General features: G+C 36.5%; 1 long non-coding RNA gene across 2 annotated transcripts; it reads left to right on the forward strand.

Annotated features, from left to right (window-relative positions):
• Positions 1–3,177: 3,177 nt before the first annotated feature.
• LOC110719085 lies at positions 3,178–4,303 on the forward strand. Of its 2 annotated transcripts, XR_002511023.1 has the most exons (3): positions 3,178–3,438; positions 3,577–3,656; positions 4,137–4,303. It is a non-coding gene; the product is annotated as an uncharacterized LOC110719085 (long non-coding RNA). The 2 variants fall into 2 exon arrangements; XR_002511022.1 differs by having other exon boundaries at positions 3,178–3,656.
• The last annotated feature ends 9,217 nt before the right edge of the window (positions 4,304–13,520 follow it).

Raw genomic sequence — 13,520 nt, forward strand, 5'->3', positions numbered from 1 at the left:
TATTTGTGCATTAAATTCAACAACATAGATAAACAGGTTTAGGGATAATCCTATTGATTGCATGTTAGTCAGAAAGCGCACATGAATACGATCAGAATAAAGTAGAGGCCTATTATTAAGGCAGGTTCAATCTCTTTTAGGTTGGATTTGTACCTTCATCCCCGAACCCTATTTGGTTCAAGACCTTATGGAGTGGACGATCTCTTGGATTGTTAAGGGGTGTAACCTTCACCTCGTGAACGGTTTACAAGTTCCTATAACTTATTGGCGACTCTTTTGCTTTGTCTTCTTCCCTTTTGGACGCCACCGTACTTTAGTGTATGATCACAGTGGGGTTCAAGATAGGGGATTAACGCTTGAAATATTCCCTATAGTTCGCCTTTTTATTTAAAATCTAACTCACAAGTATAGGGAACATCTCAAATTTCTTCCATTGAACACTTTCGAAGCTGTATACGATATCGGCATCAATATCAAGGATGAGCTAATAAAGGCTACTTGTAGTAACAAAAATAACACTTGGAAAAATAGGAAAAATAACCTTCTTTCTTCTTCGTCTTCTAAGCACGAAAATACTACCAACAATATAAGCCAAGTTGATCTCAATGAAGTGTTAGCTCTTGATGCTCCATTGCCCAAGAAAAGGGGAACTTACACTCCTTTAGGAATGAATTATGATGCAGCCTCTGATCGCCTCTATGGTCAAGGCTTGATCACACCTATTGGCCCATTTCCAGAGCCAAAACCAGAAGAAAAGATCGCCAAATGGAATCCCAATGCCCATTGCAGGTACCATTAAGGAAGGGGTAACTCTACCGAACAATGCTGGATTTTGATGGATGCAATTCAACACTTAGTAGATGCCAACAAACTTCCCGTCCCTCCAGGTGGTAAGATGTGACAAGAAGTAATGAACACAAGGCGCACGGCTATCCTTTCGCGCGAAATTTCATTTTTTTTTATCTTTTAGTTTCCCTTTCCCCAATTCAATTCTAGCATAGATTTCCCTTTCTATAATTTGATAATTTTGTAAGCTTATTCACCATTTTCATCAATAAATTGAGTATTCTTTACATCTCGATCATTTTCACACACAAAAAATAAATCAATTACCAAACTAAACACAAGGTACACCAATGACTTGAGGCACCTTTGCAACCCTATCATTCCTGATTATCCATTCAATCACATATCCATTTCTTCGTCAACCACTTTGATCCTTGTCTAACGATTGACCTTATTTATTCAACCCACATTCACTTAACCCTGGGATGCGAAGGTATGCAATTTGTGTAACATTCAGAAAGCAAGATAAAATAAAAAAAAAAAACCAAAAACAAAGGTAAATAAAAAAAAAAATTAAATAAAAATGTCCAATGGCAAGTGTTCCAATGTCTTCAATATGAACACGTCTCAAATTGCGTCTCTCATCAAGTGCTTGGTACCATGGCTGAAAAACATGAATGCTAAGTGAGTGATGGACCACATGATCCGAGATTGTCTACATTGATTCAATAAAAAAATTCAAATTAAAAAAATATATGAAAAATAAAACTTGCAAAGTCCAAGTTTTCAAATACAAAATTGCATATTTTGGGGGCTTCGCTCGGGTCTTGATCATTTTACCCCTTTCTTCCTTAAACCTTTAGCTTAACCACATTACAACCCTTGAAAGAACTCTTTGAGGTGTACATACACTTTTGAAAAGTTTGGTTAGAGCTACATTTGTCATGATTCCTAACGGATACTTAGGCAACCCCTCACATTGAGGTGCGGCCACATGCATATGTATGATCGAGTCAAAGAATATCCAATGCTTAATCCTATTACCCTATCCATCTAAATCTAGACTTAGGGGCTTAAAACCACATCATTTAGCCTACCTAGCCTAAAGAGTCACCATCTTGACTCTTCTCACATCTATTTCCCTCACCATAGCCTTTGCAACCTCACCTTAGTATCACTTTCACACACTTCTTTCACACATACATAGCCATATCATCTTTCCCTTAGGAACCCTTTATCGTGACATCTTGTTTCCCTACCACACATGCTTCATTATCTTTTTAAACAACATTCATTAGAAGAAACATTATATACTTGCTTAGCTTCCTAACCTAAGCAATATTCATTGTTTCACGCGTCGCATAATTGTAAGCGTCGCTCAAAGTGCGCCTACATTAAGCTTATTATGAATATGCTTGGCACTCATAGGAAGTGGGAATTGACATATACGATTAAGGACAATGATTAGGGACAAGGAAAGTAGGGAGTCTCCAACAAGTTTTTAAGGAACTTGTAAACCGTTCACGGATCATAAAAGGCAACCACGAATAAAGGGACAACGATAGGAAACAACGATTTACCCGTGAAGGTTACACCCCATTCATAATCCATGAGATTACTAACACCATATGGTTCGGAACCACTAAAGGAGGATCGGAGATGATGGTATGAAGTGAGTCATGGAGTCATATTCGCCCGTATTGGCCTCTACCGGATTCTTATAGTGAAAAATGATTCCTGCGATCTCAAAGGCATGCAAATAAAGATTCAATTTGCTCCAAACTATTATTATGCTAAATTGGTTGAATATTAATGCAACATATAACTCTAAAATATTAATGATCACTTGATTAAACAATAAGATTAAAAAGGAACCTAAACCGGTCGTCCAAATTATCTTATTAGGCGTGATTTTCAATTACATATTCCCTTTAACATGCAATATGGTAATCAATAAATATAATAGAACAAACATTAATATTGGAAGCAATTCAACTATAGTAGCGTTAGTCAAATCAGATATAAATAAACTTAATCATGATACTAGCAATAAGAATAAAAATAAGAGTAATTAAGTGAATCAATTACTCACTTTCCGTGTTTCCTTGAATTGCTACATCATGAATAAAATGTTAGTAACTTCAATAAAAATATAAATCAAATTGAAAATTAAATTAAATAAATGTAGATTTGATTTGGTCCAAACCCTCAGTTATTTGTACCTTTCACACCTTGGTTTAAGGACGAAACCTCGGGTTAAGTATGGATTCCTTGGAGAGCTAAACACTACTACAAAAAGTGGAATAAGAAACACAAAATAGAGAACTGTCAAGTTGGATATGCGTTTTGTAAAATAATATAGAACGCTTTTCACTTATAGGCGTTTAATAAATGAAAGAATATAGAACAGTTAGGTAAGCTAACAGCTCTTTATTATTTTCATCCCCAAAAAAATAAATACCGCTAAATAATTTAAGAAGATAGAGATCGGTTGTATTCCTAACAGTTGCGTATTCTTTAGATACAAAAACCTAAAATCACCCACCCTTTTACCAGCCGCTAGCCATATATAACTTACTCTTCAACAATTAGCATCATCTTTTCATCTTTAACTTACAAACCCCTTTGAATTTTTTTCATCAACCGTATGAGGTAATTTCTACACCTCTTTTCCCCTCAATTTCTTCTATTGTACAATTATCGTCCTTCATCCCTTCAATTTCTCTTGAATTTATTCTACTTTTTTTTACATGTCTTGCAATTATTATTGGATTGGGATTTTGGTTGAAGATCTGACAATCGATGAAGGATTTTGTTGCTCCGATAATACATATAATTATCAGTGAGCAACCACAGTCGAATTTAATTATGTAAGCTAGCTTTCAACTTTTTCGACTAACATGAATATAATTTATTGTTCCTCTTTTCTCAGATCTAATTATTTTTTGTTTTTTTTTCAACTGATTGTATGTTCGATTGATGTACTTTACGCCTTTAAACTGAATAGTTTTTGTAGTTGTTGATTTTAATTGAAAATGATGTTAAAGATCTACAGACTACAATTTAGAAGTTGATTCAATTCGATTTGTTGTGGGTAAAGATGACTCTTTGATTTGATTTAAAGATGATGTTATAGATAGTATGGTTAATTTGATATGCAATATGATGAAAATGCCTTAATCGTTTCTTGTTTTTGTTTGCTTCGCCATTTTTGTTAATAGAAACGAAAAGCTCATTGTTTATTGGATTTGCTAGTTATACACTTAAGAATTAAACGCAAGTTGTTCGATTTTTATTATTATTTTATTGATCTAATACAATTTTTTTGTTTATTTGTTTATTTTAAACAGACTAGTCGAAATCAGAGGAGAAGAAATGCTTGAATTAATATCTTCACGGAGTTTTTTTTTTTTTTTGTAAGTCTCTTATTCTTCATTTTTTTTTTTTTGGACTTCCATTAAAAATGTATATGTACTGTTTTGATTAATTGAATATAGAGTTTGTTCTTGTATATATATATATAGAGAGAGAGATTGATGGCATTTGACTATTTTCATTTAAATTTTACAGTTTGAATTTGATTTATATGAATGATGACTTGATTAGTCGAACTATGGAGAAATGTAGACAAATAGCCTTCGTGATTCGTGCAAATATTTTTTAAAAAGAAAAAAACAATAGCAAAGAGAACGGTTTTCTGAGACAACCGTTCTTTTTCCCTTGCTTTTTTTTAATTAGTTTCTCAAGGGAAAAGAGAACGGTTATTTGGCCGATCTATAAACTTTATACATCGCTTAGCAGAAGAACGCCTACGAGGCGTTCTATAAGGCCTATTTTAACAGTTCTCTATTACTTTTTTTTGTAGTAGTGTAAGGGAAGAATGTTGTAATTAGGAATATAGGTTTAAGGCATAGAATATAAGAGAGTGAAAATAGAATGATTTGATTCCCTGAACTGCAGAAAGGAGGGTCTTATTTATAGAGGAAATGAGCAGAGGGAACACACGGAACCCTAAAAAGATAAAAACCTTAAAAAATAATGCTGCAACACGGCAAAAATGCACCGTGACACGATATACTTTAGTGTGACGCGGGGTAATTTGGTGTGATGCGGGACAGAAACAAATCTACAGAAGATAAAACGCGTTTAGGGATTACGTGGAGAAAACACGGAGAAAGTGTCACGGGATGTGCACCGTGATAAGGTAAAATATGTCGTGACGCGGCAATATTTCTCGCGACACTTTTTCCCGTGACACGGTGCAGTGTTTGCGTCCAGATTCATATGTGCGTGGGAAAGAAACGCGGAAAAGACACGTGAAAGCACCATCGTGTCACGGTACCATGCCCTGTGCCACGTCATCATCTCCCGTGACGCGGCAGGTATGTTGTTTGCGCGGCAATTCCAATTTTTTACGCGTTTTTAAAATTTCGATAACTTTAGATCCGTAACTTGGAATAAGGAATATAATATATCATTGGAAATCTTATTAAGTCTACTTTCCAACCAAATTAGAATCAGGTCAAAGTGAATTGTAGATTTTAAGATATGACCGGTTTAGTGGAAGGGTGTCGGTTTTGGGCCGAGTTTAGTGTTTTGCTCATATCTTTTTCGTTATAGCTCGGAATTGGGCTTATGATATATGGTTGAAAATATTATTTCAAGGCCTATCCAAGAAAATAATAATTGGATAAAAATTATAAGACTAAAAAATAAGTTTCTTTCAGTTTTGCGATGTGGACACGAAAAGTGGATAACAAGTTATGGTTTAGGGAAGTGAGCTAGGAAATGGATTGGTTTATGAAATGTATTGGATAGAACATGAATTTAAGCACTTCAAATATTAAATACTCAACCCAACCAATAATGGCGGTGAAAGGTGTTCATCATCGGATATGGTTTTGTGGAGATATTTTTAGGTGTCTACAGAAGCCCCCACTTTGACTAAGTTTGTAGAAACGTCAGTTTTGAAAAAGATAGTCAAAGTAGTCGATAGGGACGGAGAATGATTTAAGACGTTCTACGATCCTCAATCACTCTATATACGCCGATACCTGCAGAAAAGTGTTAGTTCCGCAGATAAATAAGTTTGGTAGCTTCCTATGCTTGAAGGAATCCACCGGATGACGTTTGTTGAAATGCTTTCCATGCCTGAGGAAACCCGACTGACGAGTTTAGTAGCTTTCTATGATTGAAGAAATCTACCGGATGATACTTTCCCTGCTTAAGGAAAGTCGACATATGAATTTGGCGGTTTTCTATGCTTGAAGAAATCCACCGGATAACACTTTCCACGCTTGAGGAAAGTTGACAGATGATAAGATTGCAAGTCTCTGTGTATCGAGAACCTTGCACTGTGAAATGATGGTGGTTCGATTGTCCCCGAACGTGGGTTGTAGTTGGTTCACTTATCCCCGAACTTGGGCTGTAAATGGTCGCTTGTCCCCAGACGTGGGCTGTAGTTAGTTCGCTTGTCCCCGAACGTGGGTTGTAAATGGTCCACTTGTCCCCGGACGTGGGCTATAGTTGGTTTGCTTGTCCCCGAATGTGGGCTGTAGATGGTCCGCTTGTCCCCGGACGTGGGCTGTATCTGAGACCTGCAAAATAAAATTTGCCAAGGGACTCGTATAGACTATGATTGACTTGACCAATGACCAAGCTTTGACTTGACAAGACATGACATGTGTATGACTTGTGATTGTGTGTGTATAAGTATGATTTGAATGTATGAGCAGACACAAGAAATCAACAATGCAAAAAGCAAAAATTTTCTTTCTTTTTTGTCATGAGATGAGTGGAGGGTACCAACTTTTCTCCCGAAAAAGATAGACGTGAAAACTGAACTTTTATTTTTGAACTTCCCTTGACCAGAAAATTTTTAAAAAGTTTTTGAAATTCCCCAAAAGAAAATAATAAAAAAGGGAAGAAGTTTAGAACTTCCTCCTTGAGCAAGACGAAATGAATCGTATGGATTGAATTGCTTGTCTTGAAAACAATGTATGCATGATGCATTTTCTTAGGCCAGGAGGCTAAGGACAATTACATCATGTGACAGGATAGATGAATAAACTTAGGTCATGGAGCTAAGCATCATATATGGTGTAAAGAAACGATTTTGAACATCACTTAGGTCAGGAAGCTAAGCACGTATATAGATGAAGTGATTATGAATGTTGCTTAGGTTAAGGAGCTAGGCACGATATGCAATGCATGAAACAATGAATATTACTCAGGTCAGGAAGCTAAGCAAGTATACAATGTTTCTTCTAATGAATGTTATTATGAAACATGCAAAGTGTTGAAACAAGATTTCATGATAAAGAGTTCTTAAAGGGAAGGATGATATGGATATGGATGTGTGAGTGAAGTGTGTGAATGTGATACTAAGGTTGGTTGGAAAGGTTATGGCGATGGAAATATATGTGAGAAGAGTCAAAGATGATGACTCTTTATGCTGGGTAGGCTAATGTGATGTGGGTTCAAGCCCCCAAGTCTAGCTTTAGATGGGTAGGGGTAAGCATTGGATATTCTTTGACCCGATCGTGCATATGAATGTGGTTGCACCTCAATGTGAGGTTGCCTATGTATCCGTTAGGAATCAGGCTGAATGTAGCTCTAATTGAACTTTGCACAAGTGTATGTACACCTCAAATAGGTCTTTCAAGGGTTGTAATATGGTTAAGTTGATGGTTTAAAGAAGAAAGAGGAACAAGGCTCAAGACCCGAGAGAATCCCTAAGATATGTAATTGTGAATTTCAAAATTTTGAATTTTGCAAGTTTATTTTTTTTTCATTCTTTTGAATCAATGCAGGCAATCTCAGATCATGTGGACCATCACTCACTTAGCATTCATGTTTCTCAGGCACGGTACCAAACACTCGATAAGAGACGCAATTCGAAACGTGTTCGTATCAAACACATTGGAACACTTGCCTTTAGACATTATTTTATTGTTGCTTTGCTGCCTCTTTTTTTTACTTGCATTTTTAATGTAATATAATTACACATCTTCCAATCCCAGGATTAAGTGAATGTGGGTTGAAGAAATGAAGGCCAAACGTTAGACGAGGCTCAAAGTGGTTGATGAAGAAATGGAATGTGATTGCACGGTAAACAGAGAATGACAGGGTTGCAAAGGTGCCTCAAATCATTGGTATACCTTGTGTTCAGTTTGGCAATTGGTTTTTTTTTTTTTTTTTTTTTTTTTTTTTTTTGCATAAGAAAGACATGATCGAGATATAAAAGAACAATGCTCATTTTATTGATGAGAATGGTGAATGAACAAGCACAATAGAGTCTACAAAGAAAAACCTATGCTAGACATGAATGGGGGAAAAGGAAACGAAAAAAAAAGAAAAGAATGAAATCTTGCACAAAGGGCTCGCCGTGTACCTTGTCTTCATTACTTCTTGCCACCTGAAGGAACAGGAAGTTTGTTGGCATCTACTAAGTCTTGAGTGGCGTCCTTTAGAATTCCTACACTGCTCAGTAGTGTGGCCTCTTCCTTGATGGTACTTGCAATGGGCATTGGGATTCCATTTGGCGCTCCTTTCTTCAGGTTTTGGCTCTGGAAATGGCCTAATAGGTGTGATCAAGCCTTGAACATAAAGGCGATTAAAGGCCGCATCATAAGTCATTCCTACATGATTGTAAGTTCTTTTTTCTTTGGCAATGGAGCATTAAGAGCTAACACTTCATTAAGATCAACTTGGCTTATATTGTTGGTAGTATTTTCGTGCTTAGAAGATGAAGAAGAAGGATGGTCGTTCTTCTTGTTTTTCCAAGTGTTATTATTGTAACTACCAGTAATCTTTATTAGCTCATCCTCGATATTGATGTCGATGTCGTATACAGCTTCGAAAGTGTTCAGTGGAAGAAATTTGAGATGTTACCTATACTTGTGAGTCAGATTTTGAATAAAGAGGCGAACCATATCTCTCTTTATTTGGGAGGATCTACCAAGAGTAAAGTCGTTTCCCTCCACCTGTTCAGATAAGCGGTGAAGCCTTCATTCTCTTTCTGTTTGAGAATGAAGAGTTCATGTTCAAAAGTTTTAGTTTGAATGTTACACTTGTAACGATTCATGAAACTATTGGTGACATCTTGTCAAGTGTAAGGAGGGTATTCCCATCGTAGGGGATCCTTCTCCTTAGATGCTCATGACCCTTTAAAGCCTAGGACTTTACACTTGTTAGGGTGTATTAGGATTTGAATTCATGACTGTTTGGAAGACCTTTGAATTATAGATGATTCTATCACATATGCTTTTTTGAAAGAAACAAGTAGGAGTCGCCAATGAGTTAGAGGAAAAACCCATAAACCTTGTTCATGCCTTTCTCCCAATTAGAGTTCAAGGGATATTTAGCGTGAATCATAAGTTTACCCATGCCCAAATTGGTCTAGAAAACCAGAAATGAGTTCGGGAGCGAGGGTACTAAGATAACGTTCCCTTTAGAGGGGAATCGCGATCCTAGCCCTAGTGCGGCCTCTACTAGCTCTTCCTTTGCACAATTTCATTGCCAAACAATATATGCAACGTGATACCTAAAAACTATGTTAATTGATTTTATTTACACACATTCAATTCTAATCTTGATTAACGAAAGAATATTATGTGAAATCAATTAATTTATTATTTTAAGGCGATCAAACAACATTAATTAATTAATTAAAGTTCTTTTAAACAATAAAAATAATGGTGATTTAACTAAGTGCTCGGGAATTTACCGCTTCTCTTTGCTAGATCTCCGTTTAGAACACTTATGAACTCCTTCTTGTTGGGGAACCTCCACCGTAGTAACAAAATATCGAAAAGGGTGAGTGTTTAGGACAAGAGAGTTTTGATGCACAAGTTCATAAGTATTCTGCCAGAGTTTAGGTTAATTTTTCTATGTCTTGAAGCCTTCGATTAGGGTCTTATTTATAGGGAATGATTAGGTTTAGGGTTTAGATCGTTCTGACGCAGCAGGTCTCGCGCGGAAGTAAATAGGTCGCGTGCGGTGTACGCGCGCAACTATTTGTCTTGCGCGTAGCTCAATGGTAAGATTCAATTTTCCAATATTTTAATATTCAGAATCTTACGCGAGCGCATCTTTGAAAGTTGCGCGCGACAGCTGAGCTCGACTTTGTGAGATGCGTGCGATATTTTTCGCGGCAGCTTTTATTTTAACCTACACGTTCCTAAATCCGTCATTATTGGGTGTTAAGCATGGGTGTAGACACCCATTTGTGTCTCCCCAAAACCAAACCCAGTGATGAGTACCTTTCACGTCGAATCATAATCGAATGAAGTGAAAGTGTGTAAAGTTTAGTGTTGCGGATAGTTTTAATTTCTTTTCTCTTCTCTCAGTTTTTGAAAACCTATTTTAATAAAACAGCCAATCCAGTTTGGTTGGTTCATGATATGGGTCCAATAGTAGTGTGGTTGGATGGGGCTTGAAAAGAGCTTTCTATTGATATATTATAGGCCCAATTCCGATGAATATTGAGGAAGTTATGGCCAAACTCCCGTACGACAATTTCTATCTGAATTTATGAGTCAGCGCCAAACGCTAGCTGTAGAGCCTGACGCTACGCTTGACGCCTGGCGCTAAGATCAGCATTTGGCGCTAAACCTAGCTTTTTGCGTCAGAACTCTGTTTTTGATTCACCAACTCTCATCAAGATTCTCTTGATTCTCTCTCTCTCTTTTCTAAACTAGCCTTCTCTCAAATATAAAAATTCCGCATTCATTAGATTTAGACACACCTAGCATAATTCGAAGTTGCCTTCGCCCTAGACGTGAAAGGTTTAATTTATGAGGGTTTGGTCTCAAATCTCTCTTTCAATTATTTAATTGTTTATTTTATTATTTTCCTTGAAGTTACTAACGTGTGTATTTTGTTATTAGAAAGAGGTACGAGACATCAAAGTAAGTACTTTAATGGTTTTTATTGATGTTATGATATAGAGTTCATGCTTAGTTTGTTATTATGATATTCCTAGTATCATGTCTAGGGTAATTTTAATATCAAGTATGATTGTTATGATGCCTTCTATTTTCTTTCCTAATATTCATTATTAGTATCATGTTAGGGCTAAATATATGATTTTTATTGTTTAGTAACATGTTAGAGTTTGTTATTAATCTTGTTAGTATCATGCCTAGGATCTTACTATTTTTATGTTTTAACATGATTATGTTAATTATGATTATAATTGTTATAATTTATGATCATGATTATTTTAATTTATTATGTTGCTTAATTATATTTATTGTTATTGCTTGATCACGCCTTTTATGCATGTTTAAAGGGAATTGGTGCTTATAATCACACTTAATAAGATAATTATTAATCTTGTTATGGTTAATTTGATTATAATTCAAGTGATCGTCAATAATAGTTTATTTGTGCATTAATATTCAACCAACATAGATAAACAGGTTTAGGGTAGACCTGTTTATTGCATGTTAGTCAAAAAGCGCACATGAATACGATTATAATAAAGTAGAGACCTATTATTAGGGCACGTTCAATCTCTTTTAGGTTGGATTTGTACCTTCATCCCCGTACTACCAGTCATGGTTCAAGACCTATTGGAGTTAACGATTTCTTGGACCGTTAAGGGGTGTAACCTTCACCTCGTGAATGGTTTACAAGTTCCTAAAAAACTTGTTGGCGACTCTTTTGCTCTATCTTCTCCCCTTTTGGACGCCACCGTACTTTAGTGTATGATCACAGTGGGGTTCAAGCTAAGGATACCGCTTGAAATATTCCCTAAAGTTTTTGGCGACTCCACTGGGGAGGATTTCTATTTTAATTTCTGAAATTTATTTTGGCAATGATTTAGAATGAGTGGATGAGACTCGAAATGTTCTAAGTATTTATTGTGCGTAATTTTGATTAACATTATTGTCATATGCATAAAAATATCTCATTGGAAAGACCATCCGTAATGAGTTAAAACATAGGATTTTACATGTAGGAAATTTGAGAAATATCTTTCACAACTGCACGAAACTGAAAATTTTATTGAGCACAGAATGCTGCTGAGGCATGTAGGAATTAGCGTCAGCGACCAGAATATTAGCGCCAGACTTTTAACTGTAGCACCAGACGACAGTTCTGTCGCCAGGCGCTACAGCTAAAATCCGGCGCCAATCTCTATTTGCTGGCGCCAAATTTTTCCAATATCGAGCCAGAAATATGCGTTCTAGTTTCGACCAGTTTTTCGCATTGTTTGCTCGATCCTACTGCCTGATTGAGTTTTTCTCACTTTTCTGAAACCCATATGTGTTCTACATATGGACATAACCCTCTGGGAATTCATGCTCCATCTACCCGATTGAACGCTCTGAGCAACAAAGGGTACATCCGAGATTGTTGAATTCACCAAACCATGGAAGCGAGTTTTTTCTAAAACTCGCGGTGTCCCATCCACTCGCGCCAACCCTTCACGGTTAGGCTTCCGCGCGGTGCATCTGGACAATTAACCATGGACCCTATATTGACTAACCCATATCCCGAACTTTAGAGAACTAGAGCCATTGTTAGGTTGTAAACTCATTGCATCATATTGTGCCTACATGACTAATTGTGCATTATTTGTTGTGCATATACTATGTTTTCTTAACTGTTTGTTTAACTTGTGTTAAGATTAAATAAATTAATGACTAAAAGAACTTTGCCTAATTAATTAATTAATTAATTAGAGTCAATAAAGTCCAATATTTTAATCAGAATTGACCTATTACAACTTTAGGCATACCCCTATTGATACACAACACCGAAAACGGTTCCAGATTGAAGCTCCATCAATGGCGCCAAAGTCTCAACTGTAGCGCCACTCTGTGGAGTGTGGCGCCTGGCGACAGCGCTGTCGTCTGGCGCTACACTACAAAGAGAGGCGCCAGTCCTGTCGTTTTGACGACAGTTCGGATTATTGATCGAGTCATCACCTAATGTCTAATTAACCAGTTTGCTAATTAATTCGGTTAAATATTACTGTCAATAATACCTTGTTAAGCCATTAATTGAGTCTAGTCACATAGTCTAGCCGCATGGTCATAACACGAGTCTTAACATGTCACCTACACTCACTAGTCTTAGCACACACTTTGAGTATATGTCACCATGACCATGTCTTAGGTTCATGCATGAGTCGGTTTTTTCTGTCGTTCGAGTTGGGGGTACATTTTATTCCTAATTTTCCACATCTCTCCATCTATATGCTTTCTCCGTATCATCACCCTCATTTTTCTACCTTCTTCTATCCACTGCATGTTGAATAAAGTTTGAGTCGAATAATTAACAATGAATATCCCCTAATTCCTTTACCATAGTACTTGGTCGAGGAGAGAAGGGCGATTAGTCAAGGATAACCTCTTTATTCAAGTCTTACTTTTTGATAAACCGATTCGTCAAAAGAGAAACACTAAAAAGATTATGGCAACTCAATAGGAAGTTAATGAACTTAGGAGTCAATTGACTGACGTGACTGAGGTGTTAAAGGCTTTAACCCTCAAAATTGATGACCCTGTGAAGCAACAACAAATGAACCTCATGCAAGAAAGTTTGAGCAAGCTTTCTAGTGATTATAAATTTCAGGGCATTAGTTCACAAGGGGTCTTGGTGGATAAGGAACTTCTTCCGAATAAGTTCAATGCCAATGACATCCCAAAATTCAAGGCAACAGATAACCCTTACTTTCATCTAAGAGCTTTTGAAACTATAATGAACATTAAGGGGATCGA

The sequence above is a fragment of the Chenopodium quinoa genome, unplaced genomic scaffold (assembly GCF_001683475.1).
Source record: "Chenopodium quinoa cultivar QQ74 unplaced genomic scaffold, ASM168347v1, whole genome shotgun sequence".
NCBI classification, from domain to species: Eukaryota; Viridiplantae; Streptophyta; class Magnoliopsida; order Caryophyllales; family Amaranthaceae; genus Chenopodium; species Chenopodium quinoa.